The following is a 19,598-nucleotide window of genomic DNA, read 5'->3' on the forward strand; positions in this document are numbered from 1 at the left end:
GTACAAGAAATACAATGGGAAAAGCAAAATGGCTAGGTTTACATTATTTTAGTAACATTGTAATCATATAAAAACATGGTGAAAGAGAATAATAAATTAAAAGCTTACTGGTCAGTACACAAAACATAGGAAAAACTGTTTGCTGCAACGCAGGAGTAGTGTTAAACACTATAATGCCTGAATCAAATCAGATACATGAGTTCACTGGATTAATACGGACAATAGGATCAGTATGGATTGGGATTTCTCACTTAAGTAGGAAAGTACAGGATTTTTAAGACCATAATACTGACAGGGGGACTAGGATGGTGACAGTGCCTATGACGTACTGTGGGAGACCAGGAAACCTAAGAGCAAGAAGCAAACAAGGACGTAAACCAGGTAAGTTACACAAGGATGCATTGCTGAGGTAAATGTTTACAATATTAAAATGGATTATTTCAGTGACTCCAGTCATAAAACCTATAAGAGGAGGAAAAGCTCCTGAGTTACTCCTTGGCAAAGTATGGGACATGATCCAAATTTATATCACTAATCTGCAACTGTCCATCATATTCTTTACTTCATGTCCAATACAAAAAAAAATTATTTATCCACCAATCTAGGGTTTAATTTCAAGAAAAAAAATCAAGTGAGCTACCTTGTTAAAAAGTATTGGCTTGTGAGTGTCATGAAGACTCTTCAGTGGCACCCTGGGAGGCTGTCAGAAAAAAAAAAAACAATAGAAGGAGCTTTCCTTACAGAGGATATATAGGAAAATCTGTTTCAAATGCTGGAACAGAATAACAAAATGAACTATTGCAAATTGCCAAAATTAAATGAAAAGGAGTTTCACTAGTTTTGAAGGGACATACCTCCGAAGTCACTAAATTATTAGTGTTGATGTGCAACCCATCTTAAATGCAGCATTTTCCACAGCAGGTGTACATGCCTAGGTTCCCCTCCTTTAGCCCTACATGTAAGATAAGCATTAGCTCTTTTTCCCACTCATTTGCAGTCTGAAAACATTGCAAATTAGTTCAGTCCACCGTGGGAAAAGCTGCAGAACAGAACTTCCAGAGGAACACAAGATAAGTGAATATTAAATGCCAACTAAACAGACAATTCATTAAAATGATTTCTGTAGTATCTTAGAAAAGTAACAAATCATAATAAAAGAAGAAATGATGAATCAATGGCATCCTGAGATTTAGTTCTCTCATTCTGTCATAGCTTCTGCTTTTGCTGCTGGTTCAGACAACTTAATGGACTCTGTGAACTTAAAGACTGTTTCCAATGAAAATGAGCTTATGAATCTATGACACTAACACTGCGCCCTTTGCTTAACTATTAGAATCAATTCAGTAGTATTGTATTTTGTTTTGACATCAATAACAACATTTGAGTTGTATAGCCCATCCCTAGGTTTCTGAGAGGGACAATTTAACAAGTAGCTTATGCACGTGAAGTAATCTACAGAATGGAATGAAAGGAATTTAAAAGAGAAAAGGAGGAAAAAAACCACATGAAAATACATGTATTTTTTAATTATAGAAAAGAAAAGATCTGATAAATATACTTGGACAATGAATACAGTATTATTCTTTAAAGAAGCTACCAAGAAGCCACAAAAATAGATAACACAAAAATAAATAATACATATCATTATATATTTGCAAAAAGTTATTATTCTACTAAATAGAGGTTTTCCATACCAGAGAAAGCTGACTATTTTATATTTAAATATCTTCAAAAATAGACATACTTTTTCTAAGGTTTTTTTCTTCTTTTTTTAAACCCACCTGGGCAATTAGGTGCATTGTTTCAAACTAATGATTTTAAACAGATGAAAATTCAGACTTAAAAATTTAAACTATCTTCTAATAACACTGCCAGTTAGAAAAAAAAAGAATGAAAGTCAATACACAGAAGAGCAGAACTTATATACAAATTTTACACTCAGTGATCCTGATATACTCATTCTTTCATTAAGAGTAGAGGTTTTAATCATATCATCCCAAGGTCCACAGAGTTGTTCAAGAAACAAGACCACAAACCTGAAGTCTTACCAACTCTATTTCTTCAGAAAAAGTAAAATTCACTTGTATTTAAATTATACTCGGTACAAATTGATTGTATTAGACCCTGTGCAAAATTAAAATTATCAGTAAAGACTGCAATTATAAAGGTGTTATAGGGTGACTTTATGATGCTGAATTGCCTTAAACCAAGACAAAAGGGAAAGCAAATCAGTATGATCACTAGTTGGTTTAAGTTTAGGTAAATCCTGAAATCCAGAGGAACAGATTTTATGATGGCACAGAAACCACTGGAGAGTCCTAAGAACAGAAATCAGTCTTGAATATCTTGATGGGCTTGTTGAACTCAATGATCTTGATGGATTGTTGAACTCAATGAGTTTTAATCAATGGCTTAATGTCCAAGTGGAGACCAGTGAAAAGCGGTGTCCCTCAGGGGTCAGTGTTGGGACCAGCACTGTTCAACACCTTTGTTGGTGACAGGGGATTGAGGACACCCTCCCCAAGTTCACTGATGACACCGGGCTGTGTGGTGTGGTCACCACTCTGGAGGGAAGGGAGCCTGCAGAGGGACTGGACAGGCTGGAGAAATGGGCGTGTGAGAACCTCATGAAGTTCAACAAGGCCAGGTGCCAGGTCCTGCACCTGGGTCAGGGCAGTCCCAAGCACAAACACAGGCTTGGAGGAGAATGGATTGAGAGCAGACCTATAGAGAAGGACTTGGGGCTGTAAGTGGATGAGGAGTACGACATAACCCAGTGACATGTGCTTGCAAGCCCAGAAAGTCAGCTGCGGGTTGCATCCAAAGAATGATGCGGCCAGAGAATCAAGGAAAGTGGTTCTCCTCCTCAACTCTGGTCTTGCGAGACTCCACCTGGAGTAGTGCATCCAGCTCTGGGGCCTCCAACATAAGGACACAGACCTGTTGGAGCCAAGCTGAGAGAGTTGGGGATATTCAGCCTGGAGAAGAAGAAGGCTCTGGGGAGACCTTAGAGCAGGCTTCCAGCACATAACCAGCAGGAAGATGGAGAGGGACTTTTTATGTGAGCATATAGTGACAGGACAAGGGGAAGTGTCATTATACTGAAAGAGTGTAAGTTTATATTACACATTAGGGAGAAATTCTTTACTGGAAGGGTTGTCAGGCATTGGAACAAGTTGCCCAGAGAACCTGTGGATGCCCTGTCCCTGAAGCTGTTCAAGGCCCTTTTGGAAGAGAAATCTGGTCTACTGAAAAGTATCCCTGCCCATGACAGGAGTGTTGGAACTAGGTGATATTTAAGGTGCCTTCCAAAAAAAACTATTCTATGATTCTGTGGTAATAAGGCAGACCAGATGATCATTGTACATCCCTTCCAACTAAGCTATTCAATCAAAGAATTGCAGAACTTGAAACAAGTCTGTTTACATTTTTGAGCCTGGATTGGCAAATATTTGCAGGCCATCTGAATCCTACCCAATTCCTTTACTCAGGGTAGTGTATAGGAGACATCTACTGCAGACATGACAAGGAAAAAGAATTTAGAGGGAACTTTTATCTGGAGTGAAATAATCAAAGCCATTAACACTGCTGCATGGGAAAGCCGAGTTAAACACTACTATGGAAAATAAAAATTGCAGCATTATAAAATAGATTAGAATATTTATTTTAAAAAATCCTGTCAGACCTGTTTCTGGAATTGTCAAAATGCCAGTGAATAGATAGGAAATATAAACAGAACCTTGTTAAGAAAATGTGATGCAGCAGAGTCATGTACATATGCCAGATTATATTAAAGATTTATGTGTGGCTCATATAGTCAGTAAAACAGGAACTTATGTATCTAATACCTGTTACAAACAGTCTAAGTGTTGCTGCCTTAGCCAAAACTGAAGTTTGATATTTGAAAGGAATTTTAGAGGGAAAAGCATATGTTTGACTTGCAGAAGTAGGGTAAGTATCATTTGTGAAAAATATGTACAGTACAGTGCAAAATATGCATCTAATTAATTTTTTCTGCTGAAGCTTGCATATTATATTTTTAGAAGATTCAAAAGTTACATAATTTGAAAATTCTTGGACAAATTTCCAGGGTGACATTTACCCTGTGCGTAATGAACGTGCCCTGCTAGACAGTGTAGGACCTATAAAATACACCTAGTGTCATAGGAATTCAGGAGGCTTGAAACCCATAATCCTGAACACTTAAGAACATATCAGACACCTGACTAAAGGGACGACTGGATGACAAGTATCTGCTTGCCTAACTGTGATTCTGTCCAAACACCACATCACTCTGTTAAACAGGGTGTTTGTTACTTCCAACTCTTAGAAGTTCTATTATCTCAGACAAAGAGGAATCTCATGGGAGAAACAAGTAACACCAAGATAACAGCAAGAACCTCCAGTCCCATTTCACAAGCAACAGTGTGTAAGATATGCAAGTTGACTGTGCTTTGCTCTGAGCTCTGCTCTGTAACCAAGAGAACACTCAGAGATTTCATTTCCACTTCGAAAATCACATTAGCAAATACAATCTTTTTGGTAACTACATACTCAGTGGACACTGAAAGAAAAAACCCCAATTACTTGTACCTATAATGAAGATGAAATCAAGTGCATGTACTAAGAGGGAAAGCTACTAACAAAAAATCTGCCTTTTTAATACAAATGCTCTAAGAATTAGAATGGAGGACAGTTATATCAGTGTTCATATGGACTACAGAAATCAAAGACATATCTATACTAGTATTACTAATGTCTGTTTAAAAATTATCAAAAAAACCCCATAGAAACAAACACAAAACCCTCAAAAACCAAAAAAATACACAAAACTCCCAAAACAAACAGAAAGAATACAAAAATAACAGAAGGAATTAACAGGAATTTTAATGCAAAGTTAAAAATACAAAGAAAGGTGTAGAGAAAAATACCATACAAAAGAGAAAAAAGTCCTGGAATCTGTAACTTAGAAAGGAGGTAACAATTTGGGCTTATAAAACAACAAATGATGCAGTGAAAATATATTGGGCTGCTATGACTCAGAAACTGTAAATTCCAAAGTGCAAAAAGAAATGCTAAAAGTCAGCATTGCAGTGCTTGTCTTGTTTATTATCAGAGGCTGAAAATGGAGCTTTTCAGATACCTCATATCAGAACTCTTATGACTGTGACCTAACCTGTGTATCAGGATATGCAATCAATATCACTCAATATCTCAAAAGTCTCTTGGTTTCCCCTGCAATACACCCAAGGTTCTCACTATGTTCGACAGATGCATTCATACCCTCTCCCTAAAATTTTATCCCAAATTTTACCCAATTTACTCTTTGTACTGGCTCAGGCAATATCCATCAAATACTGACTATTCAGAAGACACGGTCAGCTACTTGTGCCACTGTCAATTTGTAAACCTCTCTACATTTTTTTTCCTCTATTGGTCATCCTGTTCTCCTTTACTCAAGAGAACTAAAAAGTAACTTTCATCATTTCTTAATTTTCTCCATTGCCCTCAGCTGAGCAGAGTCATTCCACGTAAATCAAGCCTCAAAAGCAGCAAGAACCTAACATGAAATTTTCTTTATTAAGATGGTTATTCTGTAAATGCAATATTTTTGCTTTTTTCTCTGTAGAATGCGTGATGAACTCCAGCCACAGGTTGAATATAGGAAAAATGAACTGCCTTGATCCAGTGCAGCCATTGCTGCATTTTTATGCCTTAAAGGACTTAAATACCTTTTCCTAAGGAAGCAGAACAGTTTTAAGTTAGCAGCCATGTGCCTCAATATAAATCCTAAGCAACAAGCAATGAAATAATCACCTTCTTGGATGTGGACCTGTTAACACTCTTAATAAACAGAACTGGTAATCCAAATGATCCTGTGTGTGTTTTTCTCAGGCTGAAGCAGGCTGAATATTATTACTTCTGAAAAATGTAATATCTCTCAGAGGATGCATCACAGTATTCACTCAGTTTCACCTAAATTGCAGTCTTGAAATAGGGACAGCAAAGAATGTTAGCAAATCAGTTGAATTTTTCTCCAATTTTCTATTAATAATTTTCTGGACTTGATTCTATCACTTGTGAAACATTCAACTGAAACATCAATGCTTCAAATAAAAGTAATAGTGGAAATCTTGCATGTTTTATATTGTTTCAATCAATAATCTGCAAAAGTGCACAACACTTATCAAGAGATCAGAAAGTCCAACAGGCACTAAGACTTCCCCAAACATCTCCTTTTTAAACTGTCTGAAAATGAAATTATAAGGTGGCATAAAAATGCTTTGCTGTGACAAGCAAAGTCATGTCATAGCAAAGCATGACATGCTACCTTATAATCTGGTGGCATAAAAAAGCTTTCACAGGTAATTAAGCCAAACTACTTTGATTCTGAAATGAAACACCTTTCCTATTTATAGACAGAGTACAGCGTTGAGAGCCACACTTCACTTTCCTTTAGTGCAGAACTACAACTTTACTGTTCTGTACATCTGCAGCAATCTTCTTGCTCCCTGAGCTAGGATGTGGACAGGCATGGGAGGAGGCATTTAGCTGCTATTCCCTTGAAGTCATTTGTTGTCTCCTGAAAGATGAAGTGAGCACCCTTAAGCACTGTCTGGCTTGCATGCTGCTTGCTGGATCACAGTAAGCCTCAAGACAACATGATTAACTACTGCTGCTGCCAAACAGTTTCACTTTAAGGAGGATATGAACTCAAAGATAGTGGTAAGTCTTACAACTGAAGTTTTGGGTTGATTCTACAGCTAAGTTTAAACTGGGTCAATATGCAAACCACACATACTTTCAGAAAAAACACACTCTCAGTGAGCTAATTTTAAAGAATATCCAGAGATGTTAAAGCCTATGGCTATTTTTCTATTTGCTTGATTATTTTTGTATACAAAACACAAGTACAAGAAATACTAATGGAGTAAATGATAAAAAATGCAGTCAATTATGCAGAAGAATACAAATATGTTGAAATAAACATTTTGCATCTTTTTACATAGAAAAAAAATGGGGAGGAAATTTGCAAAAGAATGAGATAGTTAGTTGTTAGTGTCTTTGATTTCTGTTAGGATTACCTAACTCTTGCTACTTACTATTGCAGTGACACAAAGGTAGCTACTACAAATACATTCAGCTTTTCACAGGTAGCTGCTGGGGCTGAGAGTCTTTGATTTAAAATGGATGGGCAACAGCATATTGCTATATGTTCTTTTTCTAGGAAACCACACATCAGTTAATTAATATACCCACCAGAGCATCTGTATTTCATAACCTGAATAAGTGTGTTCCAAAGCTGAGTGTTTCACTCATCCAAACTTACTCAGAAAGTGATTTATGGCTATTAAGTTACTCTTATGAGAAATTTAACTCTCAAACATGTCAATCACAAATCTAAAGGTAACTAACAAAAAAAAAAAAAACCATCAAAAAAGAAAGCATCCAAATACAGATGTAAATACTTGTCTTATGTACAGTGCTCCAAATTCAAAATATTACAATGCAGTGCAGAACAAATCAATACTGACTATTCCAATTAAGGCATAATCTTGTAACAGCAATGGAATTAATGTTCCATAATCTATGGAGATATAAGTCACAAGAATTCAATTCACAAAGATCACTAGACTAAATTAGAGCTTGGACATTATGCTTTTATTTATTTAAATTTAAACTACAGTTCTCTGTTCAGTCTTTTGACAACAGCAACCTAAAGACCTGAGGTCCTCCATAACCTCATTTTTTTTCCTGGAGTTTTGTTGTCAGTATATGACAAATGTGAACATTTTGATTTTGTATACTGTTCTTACATTTTACAGCACTGTCAATAGCTGTATAAGATGAAAAAGGAAGAAAAATCAGATATGATTAGAGTACTGTAAGTCTAGTTCTGGTTTCCCCCATATTGATATTAGAGAATTAAACTGACATCACATTAATATTTTTCCAATGACTACTTCTGAATTAATAACTGAATTTAATCAAACAAATTAGATGTCCATGGTACGCTGTATTTAGAATAAATGGACCAATAACACCAGTAATTTAAAATGGGATGAGAAAACTGTATTTGCAAGCATTTCACATGAAAGAACAGATATCTACCAAACAAGTTGGAGCACCTGGACACGTGGCTGTGGGCCATGCACAGATGGCCTGCTGTAAATCGACAGCTTCAGAAATATCTTTCACTTGTTATGCATTCATGGATCAGTTGCACAGCACATGCACAGGGAGGATGACATGTCCCGGATTCACCTAATGCACTCCATGAGCTGGGAAAGGCTGATCTGCCTCTTTGTCCACAAAAAAAAAACAACTGGGGAGGCTGCTGCTTCTATCATTACTGTTCCGGATTGCAGATTATGCAAGAAAGCAGCAGGTTGTTTATTGGAACACTGTTAAACTAGTTAGCTGGTTTAAAGAAAATAAAAAAAAGATGGATTCTACTTATTGTTTTCTGAAATAGTCATTACTAGTCAAGGTCATTCATATTAGTGAGCTCTAATAGAGGGTGGACCAAGAGAAAATAAGGACAGATTTATTTGTACAAAATTATGAAGAATACAAGAAGCAGAAAAAGTTTGAGATATAGATAGTATATTAAGAAAAGTATTCAGCTCTGTACTTAACCTGAAAACTAAAAGTAAAAAATTAATAATAAAGGGATAAATAGCAATGTTTCCTAATCCTTTAACTTTGAAAATTAATGTTCTGTTTTTCATTTGCAGTGCATTTTCTCTCAGAATTTAAGCTGCAGTCTTTAAGTCAACTTCTGCATGTATTCTAAAAACTTTGATGTTGTTCTGTTCCTAAATATGTAAGTATTAGATATTTAAAGTATTGAATATACTCTCATCTCTAACTTTTCTATTGTGCATTTTATATAGTTAAGAAGGCTGACATCACATTGAATTCACAGAAGTGGCCAAGTTTTCACTGTCCTCATGCTTCATTTATTCCCCTGACACTCTGATAGAAATATCTTATTAGAAAAGTGGCTACTCTCATAAATGAAGCAATGAAATATGGTCAATTTCAAGTTTTCTATAATGGCTTTAAACATGCTGCAAAAAGCCTGAACTCGCTTTGATTAGAGGTATCTTATACACAGACATTTTCTCTAACTTTGATGAAATGATAAAGACAATTTTGAGAAAAACACCCAGTTATTTTACATAATCAGATATAAGAAAATAAGAAATGCAGGAGTATGGATAAAAAGGACTGGGATTGCAGGAAAGAATAATCAAAGTTAACAAAATCCGATGGCTTTGGCCAGCAGTTTAGATCAACCTAAAGAAAAAAACAAAGCACTAAGAAATAAAATACATCACAAGGTCATGTTAGAAGTTAAGCCATTATCATAATCAGACATCTCATTTCAGACTTTGCCTCAGATGCCCCCTTCTCAGCACAAGACATGGGACAAGTATCAGTATTAAAAAAGGTTCATCTGGCATTGTCTGCAGATGAACCTAACAGTGATTTTAATTTTTTTTTAATAATGGACATGTAATGCAAGAGATACTTGAAAAAAACATAACGGTTGATACATGCAGATTAATAGTTAAAACTTACAGCTAATTAAGGAAGATGTTAAATCACATCCGATGTTACACAGCAATACAAGAAAGAAAAGAACAGTAAACTCCAGAGACTCTGCCAAACCATGTCAAATGTAGTTGCTCCTTCATTCTTACTTTTTATGAAAATTCAACGAATTTGTAACATTCTGTTTTGTGTTAGAAAGAGCAAAAAAAAAAAATAATGCTTAAGCAGAAAAAGTTTAACTTCTTTTAAGACAAAAAACTGGAATGAAGTAATATGTGTATATTAGAGGTTTACTTTAGTAACATGCATCAATATTTATTACTAAAGAAGAACACTGTGCTGAAAACTATTGGCAACTACTCCACATCCCAAAGTGCTATAAACTTTGTTTCCCAGCCCTGTGACTTCAATGTACTTTTACATTGGTATATTTTTGTGTGAATTTTCAATAAAGATAAAAGAGACTCCAGAGTTCACCATAATTTAATTATCTCTTCCACATTCATAGCTCACATGAAAAATTTTCCATAATTTAGTTTGTAAAGATTTTACTTACACAAATGGAGTCTTTTAATCCATCTAACTGAGAAATGCATTCACTTCTTAGAATACTCCAAGTCTGATACTTATACCAGGCATACCGCAGGTATGATTTTATATGTGCACATCTCCCTCACTCCTGACGGACACTTGCAAAGTGAAGAACTGACAGATCTTGATCCTGCTAAGGTCACAGGGATTAAGCTATATTATAGCTTTGCTTAATCCTCATTGGTTTTTCCTACTGAGCACAAGGCTGTTTCCCTGACAACACAACAGCAGTTACCACAGTTTCCAGAACACATATGATGTCCAAGTTTAAGGTATATTCCACCTGAAAATATATAATTTAATGCTAATTTCTATAGGTCACCAAAGGGAAAAAATAAAACCCGTGAAGATCTTCTGTATACTCTTACTTCTGTTAAGCTTGTTACTATTACTTACTTCAAGGACATTCCTTAAGTAGGTTGAACAGTTCTGAAGCTCAGTTCTTGAATTAGTGAGTACATGGAACAAAAGTCACAGTAAGAAGCCATGGAATGTAAGGGAATTACTGAATGTTTATATCAATTCCTATCAAGTGTAAAATACAACATGAGAGAAAGTAAAAAACTACCACTTGAAAATTTAAGAGGAGGGCAATAATTGTTAGCATAGAAAGGGAGGGACCACCTGGGGTCTAAAGTGAGAAGTTCGGTAGCAAGTTTTAAAGTGGATATACAAATGAGATGGTGTGAAACTACACACTGCAGCAATATTTTACATAAACACATATGGATGATGGCTAGGTTTTTCAGTTCAAAAGAAGGATTTTACAATATTTCAGATAAAGTGTGAAATGAGAAAACAAACACATCAGATCTGTGGCTAAATATGGAAGCTGTGATTCTAGAAATATTTTTCAGTAACTAGTAGAAAAAACAAATCCCAGTGAGACAGTAAATCTAGCTAGATCATTTCTTGCACTTCATCAAAAGCATGCAATACTACAACACATAGAACAGATCCTATATAAAATTACTTTGTTGGTTTAAATTTGTTCAAACAGTGCTGACAGGGCAAGTTTCTGGTGGCAGATTACTTACCTGGCTACATATGAAGTAATTAAAGATGAAAGAAAAATGCTGTTAAAAATCTTTTCCTATGTGCACTGGCTAATGCAGCAGAAATACAGTATGTGATCATGTGTGCTAAAACTCAACTTGCACCAGGTAAATTCAGTACTAATAACTGAAACTTTATGCAAGAAATGCTCAGACACTGACAGGTGTCTGAGTGATTTTATCTCAGATGAAATAAGACCGAAGAAAGGAAAGAAGTAGCTTGACCTCATGGTTAATAGAGGAATGTCTGAGCCTGAGTCAGGCATTGCAATGGACTTTTCAGTAAAAAACAATTAGAAGACAAGACAAGGATATAATCAATTCACAAAACAGTGGTTTGTTTCTAAGCAACATGGGTCACCAAGAATACATCACTCCACTCATTTAACTGTTTCCTATTGAATATGGTTATACATCAGCTTTCAATTTTCTTTTTCAAATACCTCAAGTATACAAGCTTACGGGACAAAAAAGATTGGACTAGCACAACTATGAAGACAATGACACTGACCATCCATCTTGAGGCACCATAGCTTAAAATGTGAAGAAAATTGTAGGGTTTAGGGGATCTTTTTTGCTTTATTTAGTTAGTTTTGTTTTTAAGCTCTCAACAAACAATAATGAAGAGTTCATCTGACTGGCCCACATTTGGCAATTTAGCCCTGAGAAGCTGGAAAAACGATAAACTCTATTGCTTTCAGAAAAAAAGCAGAATATATAATTTGACTCATTTCCCTAGAAACTACATACTAAATAAATAAATAAATAATAAAGTCAACTGGAATCACTGAAAGACTGCAATAAGAAAGACAATATCAATTTCCTTAGATGCTAAGACAGTAGAGTGATCAGCAAGACGTAGCAGGCATAGTAGTACAACCACAGTAACTCAAAGTTAGAGCTCTTGTTGAATACCACTTGTACTTCAGTCTCCTCATGGTTCATGTTTTTGAGTAAAATTGTGAAAAGTTACTTTGAATAAAATAATGCTTATACAAAATTGTTAGTAATTATTTGCTCATTTCAGTTCCGAGAAAGTTGTTATTTACACAGGTGACTGAACCACACAAAATGTGCACATTGAAAATACAATGAAAAAAAGTGAGGGGCTTTTGGAAAATGACAGGTTGTTTATTTTTAAAAAGAGTGTTCAGTCTGTAAAGAGTATGAGTAGCCTACATTATCAGTGCTCTGTGAATCACTGTTGTAAATATTTCACACATTTTAAAAATAATGTTAATATACATCCAAACCATTAATTGAGCATTTTAAGCCCTAATGAGGAAGGAGTTTAATTTAGGAGTTAGACTTTCCTAAGAAATACAATGGCATTTAGAAAGACAGCTAACAGTATTAGACAAAGTACTTACAGGAAACCCCAGAGTTAATTCTTAGAAAGTTTGAAATAGATGACAGCTGCACACACAGCTGTGTTGACATCATGTATTTTATGTCTGTACAAAATAAAAGAAAAGGACTATAGTTAGAAAGGAAGGAAAGGAAGCTAATTTTCACAACTATCTTAAAATCTAATTACTTACTTTTTTAAAGTACCTTTTCAGCTGCAAAACACAGAAAAAAATAACAACAAACACTTAAAAATGAATAATAACTGATGTGACAAATCTAAACTTAAAAATATTTTGAAATAATTACTAGTGAATAAACAACAGAGATTTCAAGTTTATTGCTTTTGGAGGAATACTGGGCAGGATGAAAGGCAAAGCTAAAAGGATATAGTGCTTTCTGCAACAGAAGAAGGAATAGGAAATATGAAAAGACGTTGATCAACAAGAACAGAACTGCACTCAAGGTTAGTTCATGACTAAACGCAGGATTCTCACATGGCAGTTCATGCTCACACCCACTCTAGAGGAACCCCGAGTCCTTATGCTCCTACAATAGTCATGTAAGAATGAATATAGAGATTGTGTTAAAATATATTTGTATTAATATTAATGTATGGAAACCAACCAAAGTTACAATAAAAACCAAGATCCAAATAACATACTGATCACAATTGTACTTTATTGCCAAGGTAACACCTGTCTTGTCAGTTAACTCAGAATCATTAGAATTATGAACACTTCCTTCAAATACAGGCTGCTCAGGATTCCAAATCCCCACTACCTGTTCTTAAACAACTTACTTATTTCCTCTTTTTTGCAGAGGGAGTTCTACCAGTCTAGGTAGCCAATAAATTCTTCTAAAAATTCTATTATCTATTTCCTTAAGTTACTATGGATGTATGCTAAACATACTGTAATACAGATCAGTTAGATTATATTTGTGAGCTTATATTTGTGAGATAGATTCTGTGCTAATACTGTGTTAACGTGGATACTGAACTGAAACTTAGACTTTTCTTATTCACACACAGAATTAAATGTTTCTTTTCTTCTAAGAACTCTGATATCTCCCCATATTCCCTATAACTTATATATCAAAATTTTTTGATTTATTTCCTATGAGATCACTTCTTTGATCCACTAGTGATTAGATCCTTTCAGACTTACACACTGAAATATGAATTTGACAACTCCAAAAGTATTAAATTATTTAAATGACACAATGAGATTACAGAACTTCAGCCAACAAGACTATTTACTTTCTTGTAAAAGCAGAAACTAACAATGCAAAGAAAGTAACAATAAGTAGTCACACATAGCTCAAGGGTAGGTCAGCTGGAATAATTTGTCAAAGTATTACAAGTCTAATAAACAGTTTTAGCTGAAAAAGCAATGAATTATGGTTTCAACTGATTTTTTTTTCAAAACATCATTTATGTCTTTTAACATCTTTTGTATCTATTAAATTAACTTCAATTTAAAAATTAAATTTAAATTTTCACCATGATTGTTAAATAATTTAATCAAAACAAATAAACATACAGAAAATAGTATGTTTTCATCATCTACAAAGGTAAAACAAGACAAAAAATGGTTAAATAACTTACATCATGTTACACAGTTGGGGGCCTGAGCAGGAGAAGGATTTGTTTCACACTTCTTGTTTCAAAATCTCAATGTATTCTTTCAGGCTCCTTTTCCTGAAAGGAAGGTTAAACACAGGTTAAAAAGGGTCCACTAGACACAGACACTAAAATCAGACAATTTTTTTTTTATTTCCTAAAAACTGATGTATCTTTCAGCATTAGAGAATGTAATCTTTAATGTGATGATGATAGACTTTTCTTTTTGTCATACTTAACGATGCCTTTTCAAGTGTGCTGAGGTAATTATCAGAAGTAATAGCAAACTGAAACAACCCAAATTGCCAGCATCTCCATGTAATTGTGATACAAGGTTTCAATCAGTGCAGTTCCAATTTCTATTTTTCTATCATAATTACAGTTCATTACAGCAACTACTTTAAGGCATGCAATAAATCTGCACTAATCCTAACAATTTTACAGTAGTAATTCATGTTTAACTACCTGCTTGTTTATATAGTTGTTGTTTATATCTTTCCTACAAGAGAATATTTTTCGATTAGAGCGTTAGAAAGGTACAGCATAATTTGGCCCTTTTCAAACAAGGAATAAAGTTGATTTTGTGGTCAGTATATTGTACAAGGAAGCATGGACATACAACCATATTTTTGACCTCACCTTTCTCCCAGTAGAGCAAGCCTTATAAAACCAGTTTTGTTTTAAAAACAGTCTTAGCAGAGTCTCAAACTCTTCATCAAATGTATATGCCATTTAGAACTTTTAAAATTTTATCATCCTTCTAGATGCAAGTGAAGAAATCTACACAGAGTCTTACACAGTCTGTAAAATGCGACAGATCAAGTGATTGTCTCTGGTTGATAAAATTAATAATTTTAGAGAACGTTAAAAACTCAAATATTAGCAACTGATTAAACCAAAACAAACAAAGACTTCATGTGCACTTCATTTCTCTATTTGCATTGAGAAGGCTGCTAAAATTTTATAAATTTTAAATGGCATATTCAATTGCTGAAGAGTTTGAGACTCTTCTAGAGTTTATAAAACAAAATATTATTTAATGAATCCATTTCAACACAGTGCAACAAATCTATTACATTTTCACATTAAGAGAAAGTTCAAACAGTATTAAACATCTTGTATCTTTTTTCACTTTCAGAATACAATAACACAATGAGCTCCATGCCAGGAAATTTATGCTTATAGCAGTTTCAGTGCTGTTAATTTAAAAACCAAATGGGTTATATTGAGATTATTATTTATGCAGTAGTAAAAAAAAGCCCAAAAACCCCACAAACAGGTTTTCTATTTTGCTTTGTACCAACTGATTTTTTGCAGTCTTGTTGTTCTTGCTGTCTGTTAAAATAGTGACAGAACCAGAAAGACTTGAGCTAATACATCTTCCAACAATCTGTTTCCTATGTCAGTCTTCTGAATGTTATTAGGTAGAAAGGTCATCACTTCCTAAGAAGAGGGATAAAATATATTTACAACCAGTCAGTAACCATCTCATCTGTAAGTTGCTGGGTGCGCCTAAAGGCAAGATACACAGTGACAAAGCATACGACTTAATAAGAAATACAGGATCTTCAACATGAGGAAAAAACCTGAATTTTAGTGATAGGTAAGAAACTCTTGCTACTTGCACAAGTTAATCACAAGAACTATCACAAGGAAATACATTATTTTCAAGTTTGCTTGGCCTAGGATATTTCAACCTCCAGAACAATATAAAGCTGTCTCTTGTGTTCCTTTCTGTTATCACACCTCCGCTATTGTTGCCTACTCCTTTCATTCTGACTAGCAAGCTACATTCTTCCAACTTCTGTCACTACTGCTGCCCCCTGAAAGCAAGTGACTCTCCATCATCCACTGGCTTCCTTGTTGTTTCTTGTCCCTTGCACAGCTCCCAACCCTACGCTCCTTATTCACTTTGTTCTTAAATTCATCATCTCAGTTGCATGGAACCCGTTTTTTGAGAGAGAAATGCTATACTTGTAATGGAAAGTGGCTTAACTTTTACTTTTCTAATATTAAGTGGCAGGATACCTCCTGCCTTGTATATTAGCTTTCATATATACAATAGATATACTATACTCTTGCAGTATAGGTCGTTTTCATATTATTTCTTCTTTATTAACAGTAAGAAGAGGTTCAGTTCAGTTTTCAGCAGACCTGAATTTTGCAAAGGTTTGAAGCAAAGTCCAACAAAACTTCACTTCCAGAAGAGGTGGCTTCCCTTTCACGAGAATTATTTTTCTGGAAATAGCACTCATTGTCTTGGAGAAAATACATTAATGGAAAAACCCAAAGTAGAAAAAAGTAAACAAGCTGCTCCTTATATCTCTTTCTGTGAAAAATAGCATATTTTCTGTCCCTGGCTGGCATAGCATTAAAAATTTATTTAATAATTTATTGTATCAGCTGCCTAGAACATACCTTGGGACTTCTATTCCCTGGGGAAAAAAAATTTGATTCAATCTGCTTCAAGACTGATCACATTAGTTAAGCCATGTCATTATAATGGCTAACAGCCAAATTTTTGTGCCAATCATACATTTGAAAGTGTAATGGTGATGGATCTGTGTAATTAATTTACAAACTATTTATCTATTGTAATAATTATGAATGCAAATACTATCTGCAAAGACAGAGATGCATAGTTTTTCTCACTACAAAGATTGGAGAAGATCACTCAATGGCCAAAAAATAATGAAAGATTATATGATTACATGTGCAAAACTTTTGATAACTCTGCCCAGTGCAGAAAACTTCTGGTGCATATTTCAAATGGTAGACTAACAGAGATGAGAAAAAGGTGCAGCTGTTTTTTTCACAAACAAATCTACAATTAAATGCAATTGAGGATTTAAACTAACATGAATTATTTCTAATATTAACTGTCACAAAGCCTTGGCCAAACTGATGTCTGAACAGCAGCTGGCATTATCTACATTTCACTACGTATCAATAACTTGTACTAATTTTGCTGGAGAGGTTTAGTTAAATTATATGATTGTTTCATGTTCCCTTTTTGGTTCTGTTGTTACTCCAAGTAGATTTATATAAAGCAAAAAGAAAAAGACAAATTTAGGGAAAATGCTATCGTTATAGAAAGGGAACCTCATGTGTAACATAAGAAGTGTATTATATATAACAAAACCACTGTTGATTTTATATACACCTCTTCAACTTTCACTGTTTACAAAATAAGTTTTTCTGAGTAGATCCAGTTCATCATATTGATCATACTCCAAAACTGCTCCTCAGTATTAAGAAGCTGTCTAGGACATAGTCCACTCACACATTGATACATCTCTTCAAAATCAAGACCAAATACTTCATGGACTGAGAATTTGTCAGCATTATGCTACCCAATTTGGTTTTGACTCCAGAACTGCAAAGATTTCTTCAGATTCCAAAGAACAAATTCTGACTTATCACATATAGGGGACAGTCTGAGGTACAGCAGCAAAACTCCTCTTACCAGTGTATACTTTACTCATGCACCCAGACCTGGCTACTGATGCTTTTTTACCAGCTATGAAAAAGTCACGTCTTAATCCTGACTACAATTTGCACCTTAACTCACCTTATGGGCAACCAAGTGTTCTATAAATAAAACATTACTCATAGGCATTTAGACTTGACCATTAGAATATAAAATCACCATCTACTTTGTTCATGCAAATAAGGAGTAAAGGGAGTCAACTGAAATTCATTTGTATTGACTTATATTTCTATATCCAATTATTTATCTAATCATTTTGGGACTGCATGGCCGTGTTTGCCTGACAGGAATATTCCTTCCAGTGATTGGGGCAGAGTGTGCATGGAGGGTAGGAAATACATTTTGCTTAGTGTTTAAGACATATTGCTTCTGCTTTTCATGCTCCTCAGAGGCTAACCCAGTAGTCTTACAGGCATACGATTCCCTATTAATTTAGAAAATAATCACTTTTTATGGCTGTGCCTGCATCAAGTTTTCCCTTGATTTAAAAATCATATATCTCATTTCAGGAAGAAGCAATTAACAGATAGTCCATCATCTCTTAGAGCAGGTTATTCTCCTCATACACAGTTAAATTACACAGTACCAAGTCATTCTTGTAGCAGCTTAATAACTTAAAATATTTAAAAGACAGTAGAAGCCATTATTTCTTTCTCAACATCAATATAGTATTATTAAAAAAAAACAACCAAACCCTCAACTGGTTTGAAAATTAGCAAATTCTTATGCCAGTTCAAAATTAATTTTCCCTTTCCAATATTATTGCTCTTTTCCCTTTGACAGTAACTACTGTTAAAGTGGAGATAAAGATTTTCTCTCAGGGCGAAGAAAAGTAATTGCAAGTTGCATGTCATTCCCATTTTTATTTTTAAAAATGTATCCTTTAAAATATGTCTTATGCAGTAAGAAAAAAACCACTGAGTAAGTGTGGTGGTGCATTCCCCCTGCTCCCTGCCCCTCGGGCTGCACTGTGATCTCAGAAATGCTCTTTAGGCCTCAGCGTTGACAAACAGCACCTGGACTCTGCTTTTGAGCTTATCAGAAATACTGTCTGTGCCCAAGAATTTGTGCTGTTTAGCACAAACTACTTTGGGAACTTATTCTTCTTGTCTGAATAACAACTTCAGTGGAACAATATTTTTGTAACTGAAGTTATTAACCTGCATTGTGGCAAAGACTGAAGATTATTATGACTTAAGCCAATTCTCTTGTGACCCTAGAAACAGTGGTCCTAAGCAGACCCTTCTTTCAGAAGGAATTTCTTCTCAGAACAGATTGTTAGACTGGAATTCATTGGAATGAACTGTCCAGGGAGTTTGTGGAGTCAATCCCTGATTGTTAAAGAAAGTTAAAGAAACAACTTTAAAGGTGTTAAAGAAACAACTGGACATGGCACTAAGTGTCATGGTCTAGCAACAAGGTGGTGACCATTCATAGGTTGAAGTTGATGTCAGACATCTTTTGCAACCTCAAAACCAATTCTGAGCTCTTCTGACCTGCAGTGGTCTGTGATCAGCAAATTCCTCTGAGTGGGGCACCTCTCAGCATCTTGCTGTACTTGAAGGACCAGTGAATAATGACAATGGATCTTGGGATGATAACCCCACTCCTCACGGCTAAGCCTGTTGAGAAGATGCACAAGCATCCAGTGTGAGTATTCCCCTGACCTTGAGGGAAATTTTTCATAAGTGATTACCTTGCACGTACACCTTCTGTGTGCAAATGTGAATAAGCTAAAGCAAATGTACTACTAATGTTGCTCTCAGATTATTAAGTAATTTAGGTTTGTAAGGAAGTTAGGCTTGAGGTGAATTACTGTTGTGCTTGCAGTAAATGATATGGATTCTTTTAATAGATTATTTAAGTATCAATTAAATGTGCTATTAAGTTTAAATCTTTAGGCCTAAATCGTTAGTCAAGTCTGGGCCAA

At 34.9% G+C, this 19,598-nt stretch overlaps 1 protein-coding gene across 1 annotated transcript in view; it reads right to left on the reverse strand.

Moving 5' to 3' along the window:
- The window catches only part of PRLR (prolactin receptor), a 156,742-nt gene that overhangs the window by 117,700 nt on the left and 19,444 nt on the right, over positions 1–19,598 (reverse strand). Inside the window, exons 3-4 of the mRNA XM_063422802.1 lie at positions 14,164–14,256; positions 12,578–12,661 (exon numbers count right to left, since the gene is read on the reverse strand). The gene's annotated coding sequence lies outside the window, so the exon portion shown is untranslated. The remainder of the gene's footprint in view (positions 1–12,577; positions 12,662–14,163; positions 14,257–19,598) is intronic.

The sequence above is a fragment of the Prinia subflava genome, chromosome Z, assembly GCF_021018805.1.
Source record: "Prinia subflava isolate CZ2003 ecotype Zambia chromosome Z, Cam_Psub_1.2, whole genome shotgun sequence".
NCBI classification, from domain to species: domain Eukaryota; kingdom Metazoa; phylum Chordata; class Aves; order Passeriformes; family Cisticolidae; genus Prinia; species Prinia subflava.